The following is a 23,766-nucleotide window of genomic DNA, read 5'->3' as shown; positions in this document are numbered from 1 at the left end:
TTGATCGGTGAGCATTATATACATGGAACAAAATTTTAAATGTACTCTATATTTGTACAAACAAAACCTAAAAAAAGATAAGTTATGTTTGCTTTTTTCCCTCAACATACAGCTCCATTTATAATACATATGCACCCTGAGGATACTGATATTTAAAAAATGGATTCTTGAAACTGGCTTATGTCAGTCTTTGGTTTGTCAGTTTAAGAAAAAGGTTAACTAATTTTCCAATTATTTAGTTGGTCATATATACTTTGTCCCAATGTATATATTTTCTTTTCCACTATATTTGTCAGTCTGCTCTTGGTGATAGAGGTCACAATCCAGGTGGAAGTTACTTCCCCCTGAGAGAGAAGAGGCGGCTTCTTTTTGCTATTATCAGAATCACCACTCTCCTTTACTTGACCTAAAGTACCTGCTCTATTGGGAGGGGGCAGAGGGAGGGGCAGAACAGCACCAGCCTTCCTTGAACAAGAGCCACTGAATTAGTGGGAGCAAGGTGGGGTCATGGCAACGCCCCCCAGGCAATGGGTGAGCCTGGTCTAAGTCCAGAAACCTCTCCCTCTCCATTGCCACAGCACATCCCGGATCTTGAAGCTCCAACCACAAGCCTAGTGGTGAACAACTGTTGTGTCAGACCAATCTGGTTTTCAGTTGCAGCCAGGGACCTTCCTCTTACTAGTGTGTGACCTAGGACAAGTTCCTTAATCTCTGGAAGCAGCGTGTGCCTAGGGCTGAGTGAGGATGACTGACAGTAAATGGAAAGGACTCGAAGGCAGTGCCAATGAAGTGTGGATGCTCAGTAAATAGTAGCTGCTGGCTGGGTGCAGTGGCTTATGCCTGTAATCCCAGCACTTTGGGAGGCTGAGGTGGGCAGATCATTTGAGCCCAGGAGTTTGAGATCAGCCTGGGCAACATGGTGAAACCCCATATCTACAAAAACTACAAAAATTTAGGTGAGTATGGTGGCTTGCACCTGTGGTTCCAGCTACTTGGGAGGCTGAGGCAGGAAGATCACCTGAGCCCGAGAAGACGAGGTTGCAGTGAGCCATGATTGCACCACTATACTCCAGCCTGAGCGATAGAGGAAACCCTGTTTTTTAAAAAAACAGTAGCTTATTCCCAGTAATCTGCACTAAAACTCTCATGGCAGCCTCTTAAAGAGTCTCCTTTCTCTTCTGCCTCTCCCACCTTGTACACTAATGTCAGCTTAATCTTTTAAAAATAATGTCAGTTCCCTGAACAAATATTTCCTATGGAAAAATATGTAATAATGTCCCAAATCCTTTACTCTGGCTGGTAAGATTATGGATGCTTAATATTTTCTTCTTTGTTTCTATCTCTTCTTATTAACCAGAAAAAAAAAAAACAAAACCTTCAACACTTTTCCTTTTTCCATAGTAGTGAGAACAGTTCTGAGATCACTCTCTGGTTGCCCTCCTTGAATTTGTCTTTATTGGCTGTGTCACCATGTCACTTACCCTCCCTCAATCCCAGATTCTCCACACCTGTAAAATACAGTTCATACAAGGACTGAATGAGAAAATGCATGTAAAACACCCAACACAGTCCTTAAGCAATGGAAGCTTGGGTACCGAGAAGCGCCTGTAATACTGACCTTGTTAAGTATTTGTTAATAGATCAGTGGAACATAATCAACTACTTCTCTCTCATTTCCTAATCCTCTATAACCTAAAACCTTACCCTTGGCCTCAGTTCAGACAGAGTTCACTGTCAGATTGGGTTTTACTTTGGCAAGGCCGGCCTGGCTGTCCTCAGGTTTTCATCTGTCTCTGACTGCATGCTTCCAAGGCCATGGCACTGTCTTCCATACCACACGGGCAAATCCAGGAGTAAAGGCTTCCTGAATTTTGTTAAGGGTGAGAGTGTTGTGCACAGGAGAAACTGAGGACCAGAGACACTCTTGGAAGGCCGTGGCCAGTTCCACAGGACATATCCCCTTGGGCTGTATGGGGTTTTCAAACCTTTGGACCTCATGCTGGTCAGTTCTATGAGCAGCAGCCTCAAAAGGGATAGCTGTGGACTATCTATTGGTGCCTTGTCAGTTAGTATTGAAAGCAAGTCCTGCAGACCTGGTCTCTGCCTCTAGGATGAGCTCAGGGCAAACAGAGGAGTGGATCAGACATCACTTGTGCATCTTCTGGAATGTACAGACATGCCCTCAATAAAGAGTTAGGCATCATAATATGTCCTGGTTCGGTATATTGTTTGTATCTGTTTTTTAATGGTTGAAACTCTAATATCACTTGGTATTGGTTTTCTATTCATGCATGCAACTGCTCTGCGAAAACTTTATGTATTCAGTTGTATGTGAATATTTGTAAAAAACTCAATAAAAGTTTATTAGCAATAATAGAAAGAAAAAGTATAAAAATCTTGGATGTGCAGTAAAAAGGAGATTTTGACTATTTTCAGACCCACACTAGATCTCAAGGCATCAGGATTCCTTGAGGCATCGAGGTCACCACTGTCTATTGCCTAATGCAACAGCCTGCTAAGTGGTCTCCCAGACACTACACTTGCTTTCCTGGCCATGTTGTTCTGCAACCAGAGTGATCTGTAAAAAGTCAGTTAGGTCACATTATTCCCTTCCTTAAAACTCTCTGATGGACACTCAGTTCACTTAGAATAAAATCTCCCCTCTTAGCCTTGCCTGCCAGCCCTGCGTGATCTGTCTGCCTCATTGCTTTCTTCGGCCTTTCTTCCTCCCTCCTCTCTCCCTCTCACCATTCTTCAGCCACACTGGCCTTCTGTTTCTTCAATGCACTCAGCTCCCCTCCACAACGTGTCCCCTCCCCCACAGGCCTTTGCATGTGCTGGTCCTTCTGCATGGTCCTTCAGCTGCTCATGAGGGTGGCTCCTTCTCATTTTCACTTTTAGAAAGCCCTTCCCCAACTACCTTCTCTAATGTAGGTTCCCCACTCCATGGCTATTCTCCACTGTGGCAAATAATGATCACACTGTGTAATTATTCTACTTGCTTAATTTGAGTTTTGTTTTCTCCCCCCAGTACATTGTTAGATTGGAAACTGCATGGTAACAAGGGCTGTGCCTTCTATCCCCAGCAGCTAGTACAGTGCCTGGCACTTAGTAGGCACTAAATAAACATTTGTCAAATCAATGAAGTGTTATATCTTTGTACACTTAAAATTAATGGTCACTGGGGTCTATCAGGGGACCACTTTCTCTTGCCTTGTGCATATATCTTTTCCTCAGCGGTAATGATCTTTTTATCTGTCAGTAGATGGAGTATATACACTCAAATATAAGCCTTCTTAGGATAATTCCAGTTGAAATACCTCGTAAACGGTCCCTGCAAGTATTCTGAGAGTACAGCCAGGAGACGGAAACATAGTCCTCTAGAGTTTCAACTAGAACTAACTTGTAGAGCCTCTTTCAAACAGGAAAGAAAGAGGAAGGAAGTCTAAATTCTCCAAAAATGGCAAATGATAAAGCCAAGTGAAGGCTACACTTCCTCTCTTAAAAAATCACTACCTCCCACAATTAGAGAAAAAAAAAATCTGATAAAAGTAGACTTGTGGAGGTGGAACAGAGTTGGGGTGAATGAATGGTAAAGGAACTTTCCTTTTAAATATGGGAAAGAAGAAAAGGAAAATAAACTTAGACACTGGACTAGATAGTCCAAAAAGGAATCCCTTAGCACATACCATATGGAACCATATGAGTTTTAATTCAAGAGGAAAAGGAGACATTTTGGCAGTGTTACTTTTCCAGCTCCTTTTACTACTAGCAGATTGATTCCATTTCTTGTGCCCTGAGGCTTTTCCTGTTTCCTGTCATTTGAACTTAGAAGCATTTTCCTCTACCCACTCCTACCCTTAGCCCTCTCCCCTTCCATATTTTTTTGTTCTTCCACAAACATCTTCCATCTATGGCCACCTACTGGAGATACAGAAATATCTCCTAAGATTGTTCTCATTCTACATGCTTGGGGGTAATATTCTAAATGTAACAGGATTAACAGACATTCTGACTTCAAAATCTTGATGAATGCATTCTCATACTGTTCAGCAATGTGGTACTAGGTGCAGATTTTCCAGGCTAAGGGAAAAAATAATGAGATCATTTTTATGAAGAGCAGTGCAAATTCTTTCAAATTCATTCTAAATTCATTGAGCACTAACTAGTCTAATTCCTCTTTTATGTTCCACTAGAAGTTGCAAACTTAGATTTTCTAAACAACTTGCAACCCATGTCAACAGGGCATTTTTCTATATGGACATTTTTTTCCGTATGCACAAATACTATCTATTTTCTCTGCTTACATTTGTTTGATAAAGAATAGATCTCTGTAAATCAGAATCTAAGTTTTCTTTAAATAAACAATTACATATGATACTATAATGGTAGATACATGTTATTATAAATTTGTCAAAACCCACGAAATGCATAACACAACCTCAATGTAAACTATGGACTTTGGCTAATAATGTGTCAATACTGATGTTAATAACAGAGGAAATTATATGTGGGACGTATGGAGTATATGGCAACTCTGTACTTTCTGCTCAATTTTTCTGTAAATCTAAAACTGCTCCAAAATGTAAGGTCTATTAATTTTTAAAAACATGAAAGTTTATAATCCCTTGGTTTTCAGATATTTGATGATATCAAAGATTGTTTTACTGAACTACTGTGAATAGCCTGAAAACACAGCAACAGTGAACCATAAAGAGGCATGTAAACTTCCACTATCTTAATGAAATGCTGATGTAACACTGAAGCCTGGATAACCCTAACTGTGTTTGACACATTCCCTTCTCCATCTTCCCGATTCAAAACCCTACACGGCATTCAAAGCCCAGTGCAATGCCATCCCCTTTATCAGAACCTCCAACCCTCCACCTGGAAGTAATTTCTGTCACTCCTACACCCTGGTGGTAATTTGCTTGAACTTTTCCGGCCTTCACATGTTGTACACAGGCCTCTCCTGTTTCTACCACAAGATGTCTTTAGCTGCTAGAAGATGTTTGGATTGTTCTCCTTGATTAGCTTGGTCGTTCCCCCTAATATTCGCTTTGTCATGGACCCCAGGGGTTGTATGTTGGTAACAATGCCTGGATCATTCCTCTGTAATAACACTGTTCTAGCCTATCTGCAAGTCTGAATGTTTTGTGATGATTCATATTCTGCTGTCAGTTTTGCTTGACCACATCTGACCCATTTAGGGATCTTGCCAGAGTCCTGAACATATAACTTCTTGCCTACTGTGTGCCCTGAACTTTCCATTCGAGTTGACCTTTGCAAGCAGTACTTGCTCTAAAAGGGTATCAAAGTCAAATGACCAACTTTTAACAATCTAACTACATAAGAACAGGGAGATGTTTCCCAGCATTAGCGCAGCCATAACCCAAACAACACGTTGCTCCATAATGCTCACGATAAATCCTGTATATTGCATAAAGGATGTTTCCCATTAAGGGCAACCTTACAGCTCTGGCAATGTTTTTTGTCCGTTGAAGGTGAAAGTGTGTATGCGTTTGGGGTGGAGGTGGCGGTAGGGGAGTTAGTTGATGGGTGAGTAAAGAAGACAGATGACAGTCTGAGACCAGGGGCTGACCAGAGTACTTAGCAGAACAACATGGCCAGAATGAAAAAATGAAGCGGTAGAACCCGTCGAGGAAATTCTCCTTTGCATCGGCAGCATCAGATCCCTATTGACGTGAAATTTGAAATCATTGGTTAGCAAAACAATTTTGATTTCCTATTGAGTTCTTGGGGAGGGGGTGCAAATAACATTGGTGAAGCTGGGCTCCCCGACTCTGCCATCCTCCCATATGGCAGGTGTGCAGGCCACCTTGGCCTCCTGCGCGTGCTGCTCCTCATGGGCAGCTGCAGTTTGCCCGTCATCCCTGGGGCTGGTGGAGACGTGCTCGCCTCTCTGGCAGAGGGAGATTCACTTCCGTTCCATTCATCTCCCTAGCTGCTCAGCAGTTCCTCCTTTTGGAGGCTGCTGTTCCTCTCCTCCTCCGGGGCTGGGGCATCCCAGCGGCAGGACCTGGGAGCCCAGGCCCCCAGGCCACGTGAGCCTCACGCCCCGGTGCGCAGCAGCCCCGCTCCTGCCCAGCCGTCAGCGCTCACTTTCCTCCCAGCTTTTGTTCCGCACCTTTCCTCCCTACAGGTTCTGCACTGCGCCTTGCTGCTGACTTGTATTTTTTTCTCCATGATACAGGAGGGAGGGTAATTAGGAGGAAATCCTGAGAATCTTCAAAATACTGGAAAAAAAAAAAGAAAATGCTGGCGGCGCTATTCATGGAAAGTGGAATTTGGCCTGGCTGTGACCTCCCCCATGCCTGGCTTAGACTCCCTGGTGGAGGAGACAGATGGTGAGGTGAGAAAAGCTGTGTGACCCGATCACTGACGGCCAGAGCAATCGGCAGGAGCAGTGAAGAGCAGATCGTTTTAAAGCAAACATGGACTTCAGGGCAGGAGAGTAGAAGGATGAATCTTTATATATTGGAAGCCAAGGCATTTCTGAATGAAATGAACTTAGCAGTTTTATTTTAAATTCAGCGCCAAGAGGTAGACAGTGGACTTGCCCAGCATCAAATCTCACATTCAACACTGGGGACAGCTAGCTTAGAATCTGAAAGGGACAGTCATGGTCCCTTTCTAAGGAAATGTTCCCAGCAGTTAACTAATCCGATCTGAATTGTGGAATAAATGGTGCTTTGAAATATGTTTCTCATTAATTTTCATTTAAATGTAGACAGCTAAGTGGTTTGGATGTTATTTTGAGAGCATCTCTTTAACCAGAAATTTATTATTAATGGCAAATATTTTAGGGCATGGTTAGCTGAATTTTCCTGGGTGTCAAACACATACTGTTTCCCGGAAATCATAAAATATCCTCCTTCTGTTCCTAACAGAAGTGACATATCCCATTGCCTTGTTTCCACAATGCTTAACTGTGTTATAACAAATGTCAGTAGTGAATTAACTATCCCTTTGAATGTTTCAAATGCGACTTTTAATTAAGCATATTAACCTGATATATCATCATTTGAGCAGCAACTAAAATAAGATTATATGAATTTTAAACTTTTGGATGCCCGCAGAACATGAAAAGCACTTTATGAGGCTTGCATTAATGCATATTTCATTATAATGTAATTCTATGTTAGATATTCCATTTATGCATAGAGCCAAAATAGTTTCCGCTCTGTAGTGACGCTGATTTAAATGAGTAAATCACAAGGAATCGAGAAATCTTAACTCTTTGTGAATCTCAGCATCATCATGCATATAAAGAAAGTCTTTGTGGGCAGAATCTTACCTTTAGTTGATTGATAGAGTACAGCATTTTTTATTCAAGTGGGATGGGGTAAGAGAGGATGGATGAACTATTTCTTCTGTATAACATTAACTGATCAGAGACAATCCTGAGCATTCCCTGAGCATTTTTCATTTACTCCACATATAGCAGCTGATCAGTTTTGCCACGCAGAGCAGTCAATAAGGCTGAACTACACATGAGACGGTTATGAGGGGCCGGTGGGCTGCCTTGCCCACATGGGTAAGGAGAACATGTGCAATATTAATGCATAAAGAAACTCTGGGAGCTAGATGCATGCTACTCTGCAGGGCTGCCTTAAAGTATCCTGTGTAATATTACTAATAGACCTTTTACAATTTTTATAGCTTCCCGAGTTATTTTTGAGTCAGTGCTAGCATTCAATTATTTCCTGTTGAATAGGGAACAAAATAGGCCTAAAGACTGAAAGGAAAAGCTGCTGTGGGGAGCGGTCTCTCCAGATGGAAGTTTTCTGGCAGATTGTGATTTGTGACTCAGAATGAGCCCAGATTACTGTGCCATATGGGTGGCAGCAGTGCCTGTAGACACTATTCAGTTACTCAGTAGGCTCCTCCTGAACTCCTACTATGCGTTGGTTACTCGCTGGGCACTGGGAAACAAAGATGAGTAAGCGATAGTATCTGCCACCAAGGAGTCCATTCATTTATTCATTCATTCATTTAACCAACATTTACTGAGCATCAATGATGTGCATTGTATATTAGGGGAGTTGAGCACGTAAACATAGAGTAAATTACCATATGGTGTGACAAAATCAGTTATAGGAAAAAAATGCTATGCAGCTTAGAGGTGGAGAGAGAGACAAATTATATTTGGGACAGTCAGGAATCCTCACAGAAAAGGTGACATTCAACATGAATCTTGAAGTAGGATTAGGAAATTATTGAGAGGAAAGGAGGACAAGGTCATTCCAGATAAAGAGAACAGCATGAGCAAAGTCACGGAGCTAAGGTTTCATGCTTGGGAGGAAAAATAAGAAAAGAAGAAATAGATTGTGGATACAGCTTTTGGCTCATAGGGAGGAAATGCAGCTAGCGAAATAACTTATGTGGGATCTTTTATGTCATGTTAGAGTTTGGCATTATTCTGAATGTTGGGAATGGAAAATTCCAGAGCTCCCTCCTGTCTATCCTCATGGCAGATATCCCTAATCTGGCATGAATGGTATTCTTTCCTGCTGAGCCCAGGCCGACCCTTGGAATCTTTCTCTATGTAGGGTTCTAAAAAACCTCAACCAACTTACTGGAACTGGTACAAAGAAGAAGTATACTCACCATCTTGGTTACAGGCAAAGGAAGCAAAGGTTTTTAAATAGGGAAATGACAAGCGTGTGCTGTCATTCTCTATCCTGATTTGATTATCGGGAAGACCATTTGAACCAGTGCACTGGAGAATGAATTAGAGTGGGGAGAATCTTGAATCAGGAAAACCAATAGGAAACTGTTTAATAGTTCAAGTCATTGGTTCTCAACTTGATGGCCCCCTAAAACATTTGAGATGCTTGTTACAAATGTCAGTACCTAGGTTCCACCCTTGACCAATTAATCCAGAATTTAAAACAAAACAAAAGCCAAGTGGTTCATTTGTGGCCAAGGGTTGAGATCCACTTGTCTGCGAATCCGATCATGAAAACATTTATTTATTAGACAGAAGAGGTTTTATGTCTTTTAATGTATACTTGGAGAGGAGAGTGGATGACTTCAGGCAGATGGGAAATGATTTGCTTCCATTGGGCCTTTACTCATATAGTACTACTCATAATGGCTGCTTTCTTGATTGTCATCTATATCTCTGCTGACTTATCTATAGATATTTAATCCACCATATCAATCATCTGCATATGTATTTTTTATCCACAATTTACAGATAAGGTAACAAAGTGTCATAGGCTTTAAGTAACTTGCTTAATATCATAAGGTAATTGATGCCAACTACAACTGCCAATACATCTACTGTAGTTTTTTAAGGGGAAGACTGATGAGAACGCGAACGTTTCTCTCTGGTTCAAAACAAGGTCATCCTTACCTATCAGGAACTGTGCATTTCCTGTTCTGATTGGCTCAAATCCTCACTGTATGCACATTGCACAATTGTCCTGCCTAAGTGTGCTTTCATGCTTGTGATTTCTGTGAACAAACAGTACCAAGAACCACCACCTCCCACCCCCCGCCCAAATCAGAGACATGTTGGCTCACTTTAAATATCCTTTTAAAAACATCCATATAAATTGGATTTCTTTCCCTAATTGTTATTTAGCAAGCAAACAATGCTCCATGGCTGCCTAATTATTTGGATTGCTTCAGAACTAGTAAGCAGAAAAAGTACTAGCAATAGTATTCACAGTAAACACTAGGTTCTTACTTTGTCTGAAACTTCTATCCTAGAGTCTCTCTATGCCTCCAAGGCAGCTCTCATAGCCAGTACCCATGCAATGCATTTAATTCAACAATGGGGGTCTCATTTATAAGCCAGCCGGCTGCTTCTGGACCTGGGGGATAGACCACGAAGGTTTGGCTTTAGGAGGGGCATGCTACTGCAACCAGGTGAGCCACATGGCTTGCCTAGCAACAAAGAATGCCAAGAACAGAATGCACAAGAGTGAAGAATTTCTAATTTGGAATCCAGTGCTTTCAACTACCAGATTGCATTAATTCCTAGAAATGAAACAAAGTAAGAGGTGCTTTATTTACTGGATTTATTATGGTTTACTCTTTTGGCAAAATCTTATGCATTGTTAGCATCTTCTTTTTTAGTTATCATTGAAAGGAGACTCTAGAACCTTCTGTGGAGCCCCAGGATTTCTTAGCAGATGAGGGAAACTTCAGTGGATGTCACGGGGAAGTGAAGGTGAAGTTGCACTCAGCTCTATAACTTCCATCCCAACTTCGACTAGAATAGTTTTGCTTTTATTAATTTTGTATTTGAAAAAAAATAATCTGCTACAATTGGTACAAAGAGCACTGCACTAGACATAAGAAATCTCTGGGTAAAACATTTGCATATGCCAATCAATTGGATTCTTGTTGTTTTTAATAATTCGAAAATCCAAAATCCAATTTTGATCCTGTACATGTCTGGAAAAAGTGGCATGAACATAGCTGAAAAGAGGTGTTATAAAGCCCATGAACTTGTCTCTTAGGAGATGTCTGGATCCGCCTAGAGGTGCTCAGTCATGGCCAATGGAATTAAAATGGGTTTTAAAGATAAGGTTTCTGATTTTACAATCCTGGTCATTAGATTTCAAGAAAGAGCATATATTAGCAGACGGCTGTTGGAAGCGGACATGCTGAAAAGTGATAGATACCACAAGGGAAGATGCGAGTTAAGACTTAGTCACCCACTGCACCGGAGGGACTATCTCATAGTGAGTAGGAGTGTGGACTCTGAAGTCTGGCGGATTTTGGTTCATGACCCAATTTGGACCTTTAACTTGCTTTGTGATTTTGAGCCTCAGTGTTCTCTTCTGTAAAACGGGCTTAGTAGGAACCCCTACCTCATAATGTTATTGTGTGTATTAAATGAAATCATGCATGTAAGGTATGTATCAGTTTCTGGAAGACAATAAAGAAGGCTCAGTAATAATATTCTGATTATAAAGTGACTTGAGTCATTTTTTTTTTGTAGAAGAGGAAAACAGAGCATTATAACTATATATATTAGCTAACTCATAATGATAGCCCCAACCCATAAAGATATGCCAAGCTATGCCTAATGAGAAGACTATGTAATGCATTTCAGAACACTTTCCAAATAAAATCATGTTTAAGGTAACAAATTTTAAGAAACAAGGCAAGATGCTCATTTTGCCACTCCTATTCGACATAGTACTGGAAGTCCTAGCCAGAGATAATAGGCATGAAAAAAAAAATGGCACCCATATTGGAAAGGAAGAAGTACAATGATCTCTGTTCACAGATGACATAATCTTATATATAGAAAACCCTAAAGATTCCACAAAAAATCTGTTAGAGCTAATAAATGAATTCAGAAAAGCTGCAGGATTCAAGATCAACACAAAAAATCAGCCGTGTTTCTATACCCTAACAATGAACACTGATAAAAGGAAATTAAGAAAACAATCCCATTTACAATAGCATCATAAAGAATAAAATACTTAGAAATAAACATAACCAAGGAGGAGACTTGTACATTGAAAAGTACAAAACACTGATGAAAGAAATTAAAGCAGGTGCAAATAAATAGACATTCCACGTTTACGGCTCAGAAGACTTATTATTGTTAAAATATTTATACTGCCCAAAATGATGTATAGATTCAATAACATTCTGGTCAAAATCCCAATGGCATTTTTTACAGAAATAGAAAAAGATTCTAAAATTCATGTGAATCTCAAGGAATCCTGAATAGTCAAAACATTCTTGAAAAAGAAGAACAAAGCTAAAGATTTCATAATTCTTGATTTCAAAACATATTACAAGGCTATAGTATCCCAAACTGTGTGGTACTGGCATAAAAACAGACATTTAGACCAATGAAACAAAATAGAGCACCTAGAAATAAGCTCTTGTATGAGCAAATGATCTTTGATGAGTTAGGATCACACAATGGGGAAACGATAGTCTCTTCAGCAAATGGTGTTGGGAAACTGAATATCCATATGCAAAAGAACTAATTTGGACCTTTATCTTATGCCATATAGAAAAATCAACTCAAAATGAATCAAGGACCTAGGTATAAGATCTAAAACTATAAGGCTTTTGGAAGAAAACATAGAGGAAAGCCTTTATGATATTGGACTCAAATGATTTCTTGGATATAGCACCAAAAGCACAGACAATAAATGCAAAAATAGACAAATGGTACTACATCTTCTACATAAATTTAAAAACTTCTGCACATCAAACGAAACAGACAACAAAAAAGGCAACCAATGGAATGGAAGGAAATATTTGCAAACCACTGATAATGGAGTAATATTCAGACTATGTTAAAACTTCTACAATTCAACAATAACAAAATAACCTTATTGAAAAATGGGCAAAGGGTTTGAATAGACATTTCTTCAAAGAAGATATGCAAGTTAACAAGCGTATGAAAAGATGCTCAATATCTCTAATCATTAGGAGACTACATAATGAGATATCACCTATAAAAACAGAAAATAACTGTCGATGAGGACATGGAGAAATTGGAATCTTCGTGCACTGTTGGTGGGAATGTAAAATGGTGCAGCTGCTATGGAAAACAGTACGTATGTTCCTCAAAAAATTAAAAATAGAACTACCATATGATTTAGCAATCCCACTTCTGGGTATATATCCAAAAGAATTGAAAGCAGGAGCTCCAAGAGATATTTGCACACTGGTGTTCATTGCAGCATTATTCACAATAGCCAAGAGGTGGAAGCAGCCCATATGCTCATCAATGAGTAAATGGATAAAGAAAATGTGATATGTATAATACATACAATAGGATATTATTCAGCTTTAAAAAGGACAGAAATTCTGTCACATGCTACAACATAGATGAAGCTTAAGGACATTATGCTAAATGAAATCAGCCAGTCTCAAAAAGACAAATACTGCATAATAACCACTTATATGAGCTATTTAAAGTAGTCGAATTAACTGAAACAGAAAGTAGGATGGTGGTTGCCGGGGCTAGGGTAGGGGGAAATGGGGAATTGTTCAATGGGTATAGAGTTTCAGTTTCGCAAGATAAAAAAGTTCTAGAGATCGGTTGTACAACAATGTGAATATAGTTGACACTATTGAACTGTATACTTAAAAATGCGAAGGTGGTAATTTTTATGTGCTTTTTACTACATTAATATTTAAAAAAATTTTTTTTAAATACAGAAAATCTTAAAGTATTAGCTTCAGTTATCTGGGAAATTGACACAAGGAGCGCATTGTTATGGCAGGGACCATGGTTTGCTACACAGTTCCTTTTATTTGTAAAACTCCAAATTATTCCAAATTGGATGACTAAACTATAGCTAACCTATATATTTTAAAGGAAACTATTTATTGATAGTATGGGAGAGAATATTATAATTTTATTAATAAATACTTGAGTCCCTACCATGAGCAAAGAGCTATTAAATTGCTTGCTCAATACCAAGGATATAACTGGCTTTTCTCTCCCTGGAATTGAATTTTCAGCCTCAGAGAGATCAGAAGCTTCCCTCCTTCCACCCCCCCCACCCTCATTCAGAACTGGCCACTGTGGATTTTCCGAGGCATTTATAGCCTTCTCTAAATTGTATTTTGTCGTGTGTACTTGTCGTGTGTACTCTGCCTGTTTGTCACCTGATAGGAAACATGGGCTGAAATCAGTGATGAAACTGCCTACTTCCAAACAGTTAAGGGTAACTCGTTCCCTCCTCTTGCTTCTTCCTTGTCTGGACCTGGTCATTCACACGCCCCCTGATGCCGTCAGGCTCTACCTGAGTCTGGCAGAGCAGCTCCTTCACAGGCCTGTGGACTTTCCCAGAGCTTTCCTGATGACCTGCTGTAGCAGAATCCCCTGGGACGTTGGAGAAACATACGGCTCCCTTGGCCCTAACCCCAGGCTGCCGGAATCCCAATCTTTAGTGCCAATGAAGTGAACGCTAAACAAGTGCCCCAGGGGATTCCGAACTGCTTCCGCCCTTGGAGACCTCCACTTTAGAAGCAGCTTGGCAAACCTTGATGAAGGTTCTTGGGGGGACTAAAGACAGGGAAGGGGAATCTGTAGCCTACGGTGACTTTGGCCTTGTGCCCAGATCCCTTTCTTCCTAGACTTGTGTCCTTTGTTGGTGGAGGAGCATCTGCCTGGGTTCTTCTTGTCAGTGCTGGAGTGGCACCAGTCATGGTCCCACGATGGAGAGGAACATGCTTTTAGCTATTCTCTCCTTGAGGAAAAAAGGTAAAAGAAGAAAGGAGGGATCCCTGAATGCTAATTAAGTGACTTTTGTGTATAAGAGATGAACATGCGTGTCTCTTTAAATTAAAAGCCCTATTAAAACATATACTCACATATCTTTGGAGAGATGCAGAATGTGTACTTCTTGTACCAGGCTGAAAAACTGGCTCTGTTATCATAGTGGTCTCAGGGAGTTTCAAGAAACAAAAGAGGTCTCATTGTGACTGCAATGTCAAAGTGTTATGGCCATCAACCCAGCTGTGCCTAAATACATTTTAAGAGGATTCATTATAAGCAAAAATAAATTGTGTTTTCTGCAATATTTCAGCTTGCACAAGGAATGTGACAAAGAGAAGGACATTGTAAATATTTTTGGCCTTATTTGGTCTTGGTATTTCTCTATGTCAGACCGAAAATCCTGACAAGCAGACAGAGCAGTGCTATGTTTAACAGACACCTTCGTGAAACCCATGGAGAGAAAGAGGGAGGGAGAAAAGCAGTAAGCGGGAGAGCTAGATAGCTCGGTTTAATCATTTGTTTCTGATTAAATCATTCCCAACCAAAATCATATGTACAGATCTTGGGACATAAATACATATACTTAAAAGGCATTCTTTAAAAATAATGCTACACCTGACTGCACCCCAATGGCCTTACAGGTGCTTGTTTTCACTCACAGCAACCACTGGGTACAGGAAAAGAGTCAGACTGGTCCAGGGCAAATCAATCATCTTCATGTTAAAAACAACTTAAAGCAGCCTGGGGATTACATATCCAGGCTTCAAAAGTATTACCAGAGTTACGAATGTGAGAATGGTGCCTGAGACTTTCTCCCATTTTAAATATTAGAAGACAGAGATATGAAAAAGTGACTTGCCCAAGTCACTCAGTTTTTAAGTGAAAGAGCTGGGGGTTTGAACCCATGTGTTTTGAATCCATGTGCCTCAGCATCACACCACCTTTAACTTATTACATAAAAGAATGTTATGTGAACTGAAAAATTCTTCACTTCTGTTCTCTGATAAGCATTCCTGGCTTGTTTATTAGTAAATTACAGCAAAGGAGTGGTTGAGAAAGCTGGGACCCTTCAGATGCCATAATTTAAATCTTATTGCTGTCTCCTACACAAGGCACTGTGTCAGCTGACAGCTTGAGGGATGGAATTTTGGTTTCTCTGTGCCACCACCTGCCACCAATGGTGGCAATCGACATCAATAATTATTTGTGAGTCTCCTGGAATTCTGCTTTGCTCTATCTCACAATATTCTCCTTAGAGCTCCCCCCTGGTGTGGAGGTTCATCGCATGGCCCCTTGGACAGGGCCCCTGAGCCTCCCTGCCTGCTAGTATGTATTGTCTGTCATCTTTTTCTTTCATAATTAATTGCAATTTGCACAGCTGCATATGAGGTGAGTGGCTGGAGGGAAGAAATGCAGCTTCCGACTCTCTTGCTTACCTACCCAGTTCAAGCCCTGGTTGAGGATTTTCTCTGCTTGAATCCCAGGCTGCTCATTTCTCACGCAGTAGATAGCATTCCTTTTCCCTGCTATCTTCTTTATGTTACCTTCGCCCCTTCTACACTGGCATACTATGTTGTTCCTTCACATAAATCAATTACTATTCAGATTCTTTTCCCTGATGTTCTTAAGGCTTCCCGTCACATTGCATTGCCACATCATTTAAAAATATTGCAGTAGCCGGTGAACAATAGTTAATGACTAAAAGAGCAGACTGTTGAGAGCTATACTCTGGAATACTCAATAATCACGTCTACTCTGATAGTTTCTTTTCCTGTTCCAACGCTGAGCTCGGTTGTATTCAGTTCTGATCATCAGGTTCATGTTAACAACTGTTGCTCAATTCACTGTTTTTCAAAATAATTATTAATACAACTCTGGGAGTGACAACTGCTTCTGTAAAAGGATGCTGCTGCCTGAATGATGGGGTGTGCTACGTACAATTATGGCTTCCAAAAGGTATTAACTGACATAAAAAAAAAACAACCAAGTCAAAGACTAACGCATAGGAGAAATCTCAAAAGCACTAAGAGCACAACGTGAGAACTTTTTGCATTGTGACATTGTAAACACAATAATAAGTGACTTGGAATCACGGTTGATTAAACTGATGTTAGAAGCTCTCAGTACTATTATACCATGCTTCAGCTCCTGAGCACCCTGTGCTTTGTTGTCAGCCAACAAACTATAATTTCATGCCTGACTGGCCTAATACAGTCTTAGGTTCCAGATTCTGTGCACAACCTCACCAGACCACAGAAGTTAAAGGAAAAGCAAATAAATAAATAAAACAGTAGGTAGAGGTCAAAAGACAATGCTCAGCACCAACCTGAAATAAAGCAAGTCTTTCACGGGAATACATTCAGGATTTTACTATCATTTAACTGAAGGACTATTTTGATTACCTGCTGATTCAACATTAACTAGACATTTATTAGAGCACCTGCTTTGTGCCAGGCACAGTGGTAGGCCTGGAGGCTATAGTGGGAAAAATAAAACAGGTACTAATGAGTAGTTGGAATTTCTTAATGGAAAACAAGATGATTCTCCATTGCAACCACTCTATAGCTAGTGGAGGCTTTGAAGAGACCCTTAGAGAGGTTTGAGTTCAGATCTTTCCTGGGGCTCACTTTTGTACCGTCTTCAAGATTTCTCTTGGAAAGGGGCATTAACTCCTAATCCTGTCTTAGATGCAATCGTCTTGAGTTTTTGCCCTTACCATATTCATCAGTTGACATTTCTGAATATACTCATAAAAGGTCTCCTGGTCAGGTCTTATCTCCACTCAGTAAAGATCGTCTTAACATCCAGAAATCTATCTCCAGACACCCTTTTATGTGCTCTTTCTAGAATGACAATATAAATGAGTTGGTACAAGAAATGTGAAAAACAGAGATTGGAAATTTATTGAAATTCGCTAGTCATTAGTGCAAAAGGCTTTATTCACTTCCACATATTTTCTGCAGTTAGGATCACCTGAACTTTATCACTTTTGCTGGTAGCAGAATAATTAAGCTGAATAGGACACTTAATTCTAAGAAAGTTCTAAAGAAATCCTTAAAATTTTTAAGGCTATCCCTCTCACTATCCTTTAGGCTGAAAGTCTGTCCAAATGTCTTTTGGCACTTATATGGAATATAATAAATTCCTTTCTCTGGATGTATCTCAGGATAGCATTAATTTGGTGTGATCGGGAGGTGAATTTCTTTAGGATCTTTTTCACTGTTCATGTGCTTCTTCTGCAGTTCCTTTGGAGTAGTGGGGGCTTAAGGGGGCTTAGCTTTCATCAACTTTTGGTCTTGAGAATATATACCTGAGATGGGGTCAGTTTGGGAGCCTCCAATGCCTGTCAATTTGGGAGCTCCAGAGTAGGATTTTATAAAAATAATCATCCATTCATAACTGTATTGAGTTACAAGGGAGGGCAGGAGAGTCATCCCAGGTCATAGTTGCACGATGTAAATTTAGACCAAGGGATGAAATGTGTTGGAGAACACCCTGCAATAATCATTATTTGGTATCTGTGAATTTAACACACTTTTCAGAAGGGGACAAGTTGCTTGCCATGGTAGGAAAAGCTGTGCCAAATATTTGAGGAGAAATGTGGAGAGGAATAACATCAGCTTCAGATACCAAATTGCGAATTAAACTTCCTGAGGATTTCCTGAACCCTGTTCAAATAAATTAAAATTTTGTTTACCAAAATGACTCCAATATGCAAATACAGAACACAGTGTTATATAGGTGCTAGGGATTCAAATTTTTTACAATCATATAATTTATTGTAATACTTAATATTATGATAAGACCATTAATTTATCATATTTTCCCTGTAGTGTTTACTCACATGGACAGGGATAGATCCAGATTTCATGAAGTCTGAAGGTCACCTAATTTAGGAGGCTATTCTTAATAAAAAGATTGCACACTTTTGAATATCAACACTGGTCCCTGACAAAGGACCCATGCAGATGAAGAGCCCTGAAAGCTGAGTTTCATTGATTCCGGGTGAAACTACCTCTGGATGTGGAGCTGTGTTATGGGAAAACCGCATCACAGGCAGGACCCAGCTCTGCTGCCACCTCAGTAGGAGGCAAAGGCGGAAACGTGGAAACTATGGTTGTAAGGTTCATACTTTACTGACCATCATAGAAGCTGCTTGTTGGTTCCCTTAGGAAGGGATCTCTCAATGAAACAAACAGTAGAGCTTCTTATTTTTTTTTGAGACAGTGTCTCACTCTGTCACCTAGGCTGGAGTGCAGTGGCACCATCTTGGCTCACTACAACCTCTGCTTCCTGGATTCAAGTGATTCTCCTACCTCAGCCTCCTGAGTAGCTAGGATTACAGGCATGTGCTACCACACCCAGCTAATTCTTGTATTTTTAGTAGAGATGGGGTTTTGCCATATTGGCCAGGCTGGTCTTGAACTGCTGACCTCAAGTGATCCACCCTTATGACCAGCAGACCCTGATCTAAGAAGCTAGATGATTCCTCATGAGGTCACTTATAAACTTTATTGCTGATGTATTTCAGTTTATTATTGGACTATCTTAGATTTTAAACACCCCACCCAATGCCACCATCTATGTAGCAACTAGAGCAGCACTCATAAATAAAATAACCTTCAAGGCCAAACAGCTGCCAATAGCCAGATTTGTCAAGATTAACCTAAGGTTTTAAAATCAGGCAATGCTTATAGACACAAACCCCTGTGGGCACCATAAAATATCATCTTATTTCAAAAGACTGAGAAAACTGAAGATGACCTGCAAAATTCCTATTGAGTGATCTGTTTAATTCCTCAGGTGGGGTATGGTGTATCTGGTGCATGTGCAACCTCAGGTGCATGTGCATGCAAATATACACATGCCACGCTTTTAAACATGTATCTCTCTTTGAAAAGATCATTCCTTCTTTCTTATCTGTATGTGAACAAATTGTCAAAACAACCTCAAATGCTAGATGATATAATCCTCAAATGCTAGTAATATAAAAATGACTGTAATAATACAAGTGATATCATTGCTATCCATAGCACCACGCTTTTACTGTTTCTCAAATCTGCAACTATCCTGTTTTCTAGTGTTTATTCCTTTATTCACTGAAATGACTGATATGGGCAGTTTGGACACCCAGAGGAGGAGATAATGGTTTTGATTGTACTAGATGGTTGGACTCTGCAGAGTGTATCCTATAGACTTAATACCACTAGAGGTCGTGGATATTTTTTCCCCACTTCTTTTCCTCTTTATTGTTAAGGAGACTAATTGTGTGTGAGTGTATGACAGGAAATGTTTTGATTTTTTTGTAGTGGCAAGAACAGGAGGGCATTCTTTTACAAATCTTTTCTTTTTCTAGGCAAAGTGTGGGAATGGAGGATGAGAGATAGTCAATTTTCAGAATAAGATGTTCTACCAAGATATAAAGAGGGGAAAAAAAGTAATTTTCAACAGCTAGGCAAGAACTGCCACAAGCAGTAGTCGAAAAAATCAGTGGCATGGTTTCATAATGTAGTCTTGGATTCAGCAAGAAAATACTACAGAGAGAAAACTGCAGGAGTCCCTATTTTGTCCCCTCAAAATGAATTAAATGGTCTGGTGGAAGCTGAAGGACTCTGAAGGTGGTGAGTCTACCACTGATTCTTCAGATGGTGTCAAAGGTGATTCCTGGTTAGGTATAAAAAGCAGCACTTTTGTCTGCTATTCATACATTAAAAATGACAGAGAATATACACCTAGAATATTTACCTAGTACTGCTGGCTTGGAAACATGGTTCTAGGTCTCATGAGTTTCCCAACAAGGAGTCTTTGTGCTCTTGAGACCTCAACAATGTACTGAGCTGACTACCTCAGCAATATTCTATCTAAACTAACACCCAGGTATAGTGATCAATGGTTTAACCAGCTTGCAAGTTATGGCTGAAATAGTGGTTTACCTATCAAATCCATGTAACTCCCAGAATAATTATGATCCTATCTTTTGGGCTGGCAATTATTAAATAAAAGGTTATTTACAAAGGAAACAGCAGGGAGAAGAATCATGTAAATTAGATTCATTAAGTGGACAGATTCACTTACAGTTCATTTTGGAATAATTTATGCCAATTTTCTCTGATGTCATCTGTTGTTCAGGTTAACAGTTAGCTCATTATTAACTGACAAAGGTTACTTTGTATATTGGCAGAGGAAGGCATATTATTTGGGAAAGCTTCTACGACTACTGAGCTTTCATATGGGTGCAAGAGTTTATTTGCAAAAATCCAGCTCTTATTTTCTCAAACAATTCAATATCCTGATGCATTTATCTCTGTATTCTCAGGAGGCTTTGCAGAGGAATATATTTCTCTTTGCTAGTGTATAAGCAGTCAAGACTAAAAGAGAATAGGGCAAAATATTCATTCCAATTCTGTATTACTCTCTGCTTTGAACTAAAGATAATATTTTCTAATATATTAAGAGACACCTCTTTTACAGGCCAAGTTACAGATCTCTTAAAAAATCCAATATGATGATGCCCATTTACAAAATTTTATGATGAGAAAATTAACTTTAAAACTCTTTTACAACTCTATCAAATGTAAGAAATATATGTCCCTAAGAAGGTAAGGCATTAGTCCATTTAGATCTTTTGAAATTCTTGCTGTTGCTTGCAGTCTTTTATCTGTCTCAGCTCTGTGTAGTTTAGTGACTCTGACCTTGAGGAGGTAACAGAAATGGTGCCTACTATTAATGTGGTTTTTCTTTTAAAAAACAAAATGTTTCCTGGCATGTAATTGTTTTTTTCAAAAAAGACTTGACCCTGTGCAGTATTTTACACTTACATCATTTCCCCATTTATAATTCTTTCTTGTTTTAGTGTGTTGGAGGGAAAAAAAAAGTGTTATGTAGTTCTTTAAAAACATTCAACAAAATAATAATAAACAATTGTAACATTCTGAAGTATTTATCATGAATGTAAACTCTGAGAGCAGTAAAACTGGTAAAAGATGATTTCCATAATAACTGGATGAGGGAGGACCCGGGAAAAATCTTGAGATTTTTGCTTGCATAATAGAATGAAGGAAATGCTGAACATGGCTTAGGTTTGGAAGAGAATTCATGAGTTTGGTTTTGGATATAATGACTGTGTCTTAGAGTCATACAAGAGGAAATATCAAATAAATTCCATCTATATGACTGAAGTATAAATTTGAGTATAAATTCATTTTTATTTCCATGTTATTACAATCCAAGTATATAGATGGAATCACCTAGCAATAGAAGACAGAGAAAAGAAGGGGGCCTTGGATAGAACCTTTATTAGTTCCAGCATTTAATGGAAAAGAAAGGTGAACCTGAAAATGGCCAGAAAAGTAGGGGGAAATTCAGAGTATTGAGTTAGGGGAGATAAGGGGAAGAGTATTACAAGGAGGAAGCAATCAACAGTATCATATATGTTGCTAAAAAGACACATCAGGGGAGAACTGAAAAATATCCATCTGGTTTGGCAATATGGTGGTCATTGCTGACCTAACAAGCTGCTTCAGTACAGTTGTTGAGATGGAAACCAGACAAGTGGGTTGAGGAATGAGTAGAAGGAGAGCAAATGGGCTGGGCGCAGTTGAGGATAAAAATGATGAGAAAGGTAAAGCAGGATAGTTGGGTAGTATGGGTCTATTTGAAGTTGTTGATCAATCATAAATAAGGGAACCAGTCTCTGCAGGTGTGTAAATCTCTCCAACAGGGCTCATCTATGCAGATATAGTGTCCCCAAAAGCAACATGTTGGCTTCATCTCTGTTTAGGGTTTTTCCAGATGGGTATAACAAAAAGATAATGGAATCCAGACTGTTTGCAAGGGTGATATGGAAATAATGGAGAATGGATTCCAATCTGAATAAGTAGGAAGGTGGAGAAAGGACAGACATTAGTGAACTGGAGTCCCTATCAGGTCAAAGAAGGATCTCATTTATTCATATGCCACCCTAATACAGCTTGTCTATAGAAGGAGGAAAATAAATGTCCTCTTTAAAGCTACTGAATACAAAGATTTTTTTTTTTAATTAAGCTAAAGGGAAAAAGAGACCTAGGTCCAGTTTTAACAATTCCCTCTTTCCTAGGCTTTGTGGGAGGGCCCAAGCACAGACAAACCCAGCCTTATATATATATTCTTACCTGAATATAGATTTCTCCCAATATGCCAGTTGAAACTCTCTCAGCATAAAAACTTATGGAAAAAATACTTTTGCCTTTTCACTTGGCTAAAAGAAGATTATTCTATAAAAAGAACTGTAGTCCAGATGATTAAAAAATGGAGGGAGAGGATGAAAACCAAAACTTTACTCAAATGGAAACCTCCTTAAATTTTCCCATTATTCTTAATGAAATAAAGGCTGAGCTAACTGCTAGAGAAAACTGATTCTTGATGTTGCAGAAAATAAACTTAAAAATAATCATTCTAAAGTCTTGTTTCTTTTTCTATAGTATGTGTATTTTCTGTTCTATTTTAATATTATCTTATTTTTATAAAACCTTTGGTTAGGCCGGATGCAGTGGCTCATGCCTGTAATCCCAGCACTTTGGGAGGCTGAGGCGGGGGGATCACTTGAGATCAGGAGTTCGAGACCAGCTTAGCCAACATGGTGAAACCCCGTCTCTACTCAAAATACAAAAAATTAGCTAGCTGGGCGTGGTGGTGGGCACCTGTAATCCCAGCTGCTCAGGAGGGTGAGGCATAAGAATCATTTGAACCTGGGAGGCGGAGGTTGCAGTGAGCCGAGATAGCGCCATTGCACTCCAGCCTGGGCAACAAGACTGAAACTCTGTCTCAAAAAAACAAAAACCAAAAATTTGGTTAAAATGAAAAGGGAAAGAAATAAAATACTAACTATATAGAAAATAAGAGAAGAAATAGCGAGGAAGAACTTTATATTCAAACTCTACAAAATTTTTCAGATGACTCTTGTCAATTTTCTTTATCAAATAATAAATATGCTCAAGAACAAGTCTAACTTTTCTCTATTTTTCAGACAGAAAAAGAGAAGCAGATGAAAGGAAATAGAATTTTCTATTTTCTCCTCATCATCTAAGCCTCAAATAAAAAGCATCTAACAATTCAGCGATCTTAACTTGGACCTGGTAGGAGACAAACACTGAAGCAGTGGCTAGAACTCCAAAATATACCAATCTGTGAGGCTATGAGATGACAGGTCAAATTTTTCTTAGAAGAAACATCCTAGCTATATTTCATCATTGAATGTGACCATGTATTGGCCCAGTAATCTTCACAAGCATCACAACCAATTACTTAGGGCTTTAATAAAGAAGGGACCTTATGTAGAGTTTAATCAGATGGCAGTTGTGGGAAAGAAGCAGAAATAGTTTTGTTTGTTTGCATTAACAAATGGATGGTGAGAAAGATAAAAGGGGAAATCAAGAAGACAACCCAAAGGAAACAGATAAATGGAGGAATAAAAATGAAATTCAATCTTCCCCCAAACAGAATCTGGCATAAGAAAATGCAGGCGTTTTTGGCTAAACCAGAAATTA

General features: G+C 39.4%; 1 protein-coding gene and 1 long non-coding RNA gene across 2 annotated transcripts in view; one reads left to right on the top strand and one right to left on the bottom strand.

The window, feature by feature from the left end:
- SLC9A9 (solute carrier family 9 member A9) overlaps positions 1 to 23,766 on the bottom strand; it is a 593,042-nt gene that overhangs the window by 63,607 nt on the left and 505,669 nt on the right. The window lies entirely within an intron of this gene.
- Positions 18,507 to 23,332, top strand: LOC116461689 (uncharacterized). The gene is made up of 4 exons (XR_004246165.1): positions 18,507 to 18,545; positions 19,599 to 19,863; positions 20,714 to 20,841; positions 23,247 to 23,332. It is a non-coding gene; the product is annotated as an uncharacterized LOC116461689 (long non-coding RNA).

This window comes from Hylobates moloch, unplaced genomic scaffold, assembly GCF_009828535.3.
Source record: "Hylobates moloch isolate HMO894 unplaced genomic scaffold, HMol_V3 SCAFFOLD_22, whole genome shotgun sequence".
NCBI classification, from domain to species: domain Eukaryota; kingdom Metazoa; phylum Chordata; class Mammalia; order Primates; family Hylobatidae; genus Hylobates; species Hylobates moloch.
The sequence above is the reverse complement of the archived record's forward strand: the minus strand, read 5'-3'. Positions and strand labels throughout refer to the sequence as shown.